This window comes from Sander vitreus, chromosome 10, assembly GCF_031162955.1.
Source record: "Sander vitreus isolate 19-12246 chromosome 10, sanVit1, whole genome shotgun sequence".
Lineage (NCBI taxonomy): Eukaryota > Metazoa > Chordata > Actinopteri > Perciformes > Percidae > Sander > Sander vitreus.
In genome coordinates, this window is record NC_135864.1 from 24,735,046 (window position 1) to 24,741,045 (window position 6,000).

Consider the following 6,000-nt stretch of genomic DNA (forward strand, 5'->3'; position numbering starts at 1 on the left):
TTTGTGCTAGGTACAAAGGTTGTTCCTGCTTCCTGATAAGCTCTTTTCACGCAGAAAGCCTTGACCCTGAAAAGCACCAATACAGAAGTGCACAGCTCCAGAATAACCTCAAGGACCAAGCCACTTCAGCGAGAACAAACCAACTCATTTCATGGTTATTTATTGTGTGAAAATCCAGGCCTTTCACTTTTTGAGAGGCAATAGAAAGGCACTGTTTGGAGTTCAGGACCCCCTGTTCATAAAAGATGATAAAAAGACAAAACAGAGGTCAGTGCTTGGATGAATTGAAGGAGGTAATTAGCATTCCTATGGATAGGGGCTATGGATCCCATGTTGTGTCCAGATGTCCGGGCCAGTGCTCGGGCTGTTAGCTCACTGGTCCATGAGACTTGATCCATAGATGGAAGACAATAACCCCAGCCCTAATTAGCTCCTCCAGTCAAGTGTCCCTAATTGGATTTCGGGCCTGCTTCTTCTTGGGACACTGTGCATCCAACACAAAGCAGCAACTGTTTGGGTGCACAAAGGGAAACTCTCAGAAACACAGACAATTACTCATAATAACCATTTGGAATTTTCAACACATTACACTTAAATAGTTGAGTATCCTGGCGGGATTTGAAAATACTCAAAGGACAAAACCACAGAGGCTGCTCAAACAATAATAATGTACTTTATTAGTCCCCTTGTGGATTCATTTTCATTATGTTGTTATTTTTCTTGATTTGCACATACACATCTATCAAATGTGGGGAGATGCCCAAAGGATGGGTTGCTGCACCAAAGCTCCACAAGTAGTTAGGAGTTCAGTGCATTGCTCAAGGGCCCACTACGTACAGTAGTCCCGGTACGTACAAGAATTGAACCGGCTACCCTATGCTTCCCAAACCAAATCCCTACAGACTGAGCTACTGCTGTCTTTATTTTTCATTTGTCACTGGGAAGCAGAAACGTATCACATCATTCTTCGATGACATACTGGAGAGGCTTGTTTGGCACGCATGCCAAGCTTTTTCTTAGCCTTCAGAAAACAACAGGCGTTTCACTGAGCCACAATACATATAAAAGGAAACAGCTTGCACAAAAGCCTTAACAAACTATTGTATTGCATTGCACGCTCTATTCATCATTTGTTTGAACACAGCAAGGTCAACAACGGAACCGTGTATCTATTATATGGACTACAGGAAAAATAGGATAATGCAGTGTGAATGTACAGTAGTTAAGAAGTGTTGCATATAGCTCACCTAGTAGAGTGCGCAGCATGTATCAAGGCTGAGTCCTTACCTTACCCAAGTCCTGTCTCTCTCTAAGCTATCACTATCCAATAAAGCATGTCAAGAAATGCCATGTTGCTTATCTGGACCCTCTTTATAGTGTTTGTGTGCATTGTATCAATGGATTAACAAGATCACAATTATTCCTTTCAATATAAACTGTGAATGAGTTAAGGATCAGTAACGGATGATTCACTCAGAAAGTGGCTTTGTCTCAGTTGCAGCCAAGGTTGGGAGGGTTACTTTAAAAATGTATTCCGATCCAATTACTAATGACCTGTTAAAAAAAAAAAAGTAGTCAGTAATTCAATCCAAGTATCACACTATTAAAGTAGCGTTGATTATTTTGTAACTTTTGGATTACCTTAATACCAAATATGCAAATCCTGCGCCAATATGGTTATGTTTTCGGTTCGGTTTGTCTGTCTGTTGTAGGATGGGTTAGGGTAGGATTGCAGAAAAATGACTGGTCTGATTTTCATGAGACTTGGCAGAAGGGTGTAGCATGGGATAAGGAAGAACCCATTACATTTTGGAGCGGATCCGAATCACGGTGCAGATACACACTTTTTTTTTCACTTGTGTTAACGTTGTGAGATAGGGTGTTTGGTGTTTGTGCTGCATTCATGTGGTGTCAGAATACTCGGCAAAATAAGTTCCACGACTGGGAGCAATTCACAGCGCATTAAGATTGTGAGATAGGGCATGCCTGGGCGGAGGTCTACACTCTCCGGGTGCCTTTCTAGTTTTAAAATCCTGCTAATAATAATAATTTTTACTAAATGTATCCTTAATGTAATTAACAGTATGCAGTTAATTTTTTTGTATCCTAGTTACGTAACGGCATTCTATGTATTTCGTTACTTACCAGTATGTGCGTATGTTCAGTGAAAGTTATTGTAAAAACTACATGAACAAATGGCTGCCAAAAAAAAGCAGCCCCTCTTTCTTAGTGGAGGGGTGAAGAAAAGACCACTGTCCAAAGATTTTTTTCTGCTGGCATCCGGTTGAATGTGGTGACGCGCGTGCGCGAAAGCTGTAGATGTAAACAGACTCATCTATCTATAAAAGTAAGTAATCTAATAAAGTAAACTAACCAAGTTAGCACTCTGAGCTAATGCGTGCAAACTACTGTAGTAATAAAATACTGTGTAATAAAATAAAAACATGGTGGGTGGGTCGTTTCTAGAAATCTGCACATATTCAATGGTTGTTCAGAACCGCTGGTTCGCTTCATGTTGACATACAAATTATATATGGAAACCAGCACCACTATTCACTTGCTTTACCTATTTAGCATTTAGAAATAATGCCCAATGTCATCTATACATCTCTCCCTCTGTCCCCCTCAAAACCCTATGACAGCTGTAATCTAAACGCCATACCGTTGATCAACTTTAAAGGAGACATTACAAAGAAATGTAAACCTGTCCATGCAATGAACTTGTCTAAGCCAAGACACAACTGTGATGATTTACCTCTCTTAGACCTTCAGGTTCTGGAATTATTGTCAAAAATGTGAAGCTGTGTTTTATAGCAGCACTGTCTGACCATCCAACTTTTTTTTTTTGCCCTTGGACTTACAACATCTGTGTGAGTTAACAGTATTTAGGGAAAGAAGGGAAAAAAGACCAAGAACAAACACAGCTCACTGTTTCATAGCGAGTATAAAAAGGGACAATATGATGAGCAAATAAAATGCTAATAAAAATTGTGCTTTTTAACAGCCAGCATATGTTGTCGCCCTCATGACTCAACAAGCAGACGCAATAAAATCGAATATAAAATAGTCGTGAGGATCACAGTGATTTAAAATATGAGTACTGAATTGAAAAGGTCTTGTGTGTGTAGATCACAAATGTGTCTGTGTCACTTTAAGTTTTTTAATAACAGTAGTTGTCTGAAAAACGCAATTATGACAAAAGTCAAAAGCCCTGTTCAGATCATCGTTTGGCTTCAACATGCATCAAGTAAACAGGATGTGGGCTGTAACCATCTTAAACTACGGGGCTTTTCAAAGTGCCATTTTAGTCTTAAGTGCTAAAAATTCATGGCATCACTACTTTCAAACTTAAGTATAAAAGCAAGTTATCAAATTTCTTAAAGCTAACAATCGCTCTTACTCTCCCAGTGCGCCAATCTTTCAGGAGAGGAAGAATGTTTTTGAAATGTTTGATGACGAGCAGTTAATCAAACGGTATCATTTGGACACAGCAGGCATAAAATATCAAATCTAGGCTGTATATAGGCAGGTCAGGTAACAGCACAGCTCTTTCAAATTTATAATTAGGACTTGGTGGAACACGTGCTTATCTTTCATTTCCAATGTGTACATCATCATGTAGTCTCTTGAAAATTCGTTATTGTCAAATGTGTCTTGAACGTAAACTCACAATTCAATGTGAATTCATCTGAGAATACTCTTAAATAAGGAAATCTATTCAGTGATTGGTCCATGCCTGTCGTCATCCAAAGTCCCTTTTGTGACACAAGAAAGTGTTGTGAATCATCTTTAAGACAGACACTTAAGATATAGTCCTACAATTCACTTAAATTACAACGGAGATGCTTGATAACTAACTTTTAAGCACAGCTTTGAGCCAAGAATTTTTTTTTACTTTAAGTCTTGATAAATATGGGCCCAGTTCTGCCACCGAGGTTGGATTATCAGCTGAGCAAAGTGGGCAACTGCCCCAGACCCAAACATCCTATGGTACAATGCTTGTCAATCAAGCACATGATTTGAATAAAAGCAAACATTTACAGGGATTTGCAACATGATATCACCTCAGCAGTCATTCAGACTGAACTCAGCTCTGTGTTGGTGGGGGGGGGGGGGCGTGTTGCTTCAGGTACCGGTGGACACAATCAAGAAGGTCCAGTGTAAGTAACAAATCTGGGGAATTGTAAGGCTTCTCAGACATCAAAACACTGCACAGCAGTTTGTAATACCATGAGACAGAATTGTACAACTCTGGGAAATGATCACAGCACAGGTCTCTGCACAGATCATAGTGAAAAGCTGAACACTAAAGAAAGTTATGGGGCTGGTTTTGGGCTGAAATGTAGACAGTTGGACTGGGGTCCGTGGGGTGGGCCATTGCGAGTGATTCAGTTCGACACCTTGGAAAAGACGCCTGCGGTTTTTTTTTTTTTATGAAAAGAAAAACTCACTGTCAAGCCACCACCTCATGCAAAGGCAGATGAAGTGGTGGGGCACTGGAAACCAACCACAAACAGCAATCCCTAATACCGATCACTAACAACAATAATGGCTAAAGCTACCAGCACATACACATTTCCTAGCCTTTTATGTACACGCAATTTCACTGTATTAGCTGTACCCCAAATGGCTCCATTCTATGAAGAGTTTATAATGTATTCTGATATTCTGGATTAAGGATGTTTGAAACAAACCAGGTAACAAGGCATACCGTCATGTACTGTAAAGGGATCTATGAACACGGTATGGACTGCATATTATAACAAGGGATGATTCATAAAGCGCTGCATTTGCTGTGCGTTTGAGTGTCTCTGTATTTCTGTATATGTGTATCAGTGTATCTGTGTCCCAACCGGCAGCGGCAGATGGCCGCCCACCAAGAGTCAGGGTCTGTCCGAGGTTTCCGCCTGTTTAAAAGGAAGTTTTTCCCCGCCACTTTCACACCAAATGCTTGCTCATGGGGGAATTGTTGGGTCTCTGTAAATTATAGTGTGGTCTAGAACTACTCTATCTGTAAAGTGTCCTGAGATAACTCCTGCTGTGATTTGACACTATAAATAAAATGTAATTGAAATTGAATTGAACCTTGAACTAAAAGTCCTGACGCAAGCACATAATACAAACACAAGTGGTGTTCATCTGGGCAGAGGGTCTGCTGGGTCCCCATAGCCTGAGGCGGGCCCCCTGTAACACCCAAGAGAAGCCTTGGAAGAGCGAAGAAGAGGAGAGCTGTCATGATGAGGCTGATAAGCTGCAGCAAGTGCAAAGGGACTGAGAGATCAGTGGGGCATAAAAGATTTGGGAGCCACCAAATCTTACAGATGCCTTTTAAAACTTGTGGATGACATCCTGCACAGCTGGGATGAAAGAGGCAGAAGTGGTAACAGGCACACTCAGGGGTTCCTTACTCATCCACTGTGAGCCAGAAATGATGACAAGTCACAAGTAAAAAGCCTGTGATCCTCCAGGCATCGCCTAACATGGGACTGGTAATGCATTCACATCACAGAGTCATTTGATTCATTGTTAATGTAAAATAGATTGGCAAATGGAGCTGAAAGATGATGGAGTCCTCATTCTCAAATGTTTCGATGTATCTTGGAGTATACAGGGAGCAATACTATTTTCCACAACCTGCCAGTACATGTACGAACAAATCTTCATCAACATCAAGTGAACTGACTATACTAAATCACCATTGTCACTGACCGAATCAGTAGATATTAGCTGTGGAGCTCTCATTGGTGACTGAGAGTGCTGTTGTCAGCTCAGCTTTGATTCACAGTAATACTTCCTCTTTAAAAGCATATTAAACTGCAAAATCCACAGAAGCAGTCATAATGTGATAACTGTTGTAAATAATAGGGTGCTGAGCTATTAACCTTAAGCACAGTGCTTGTAAAGGCAGAGTTTTGTGCTGTACTGAAACATAACAACCTGAATTACCAACAAGGTGAACTGAGGACTGTCAGAATCAGCGCTTATCGCGTCCGTGTGAAC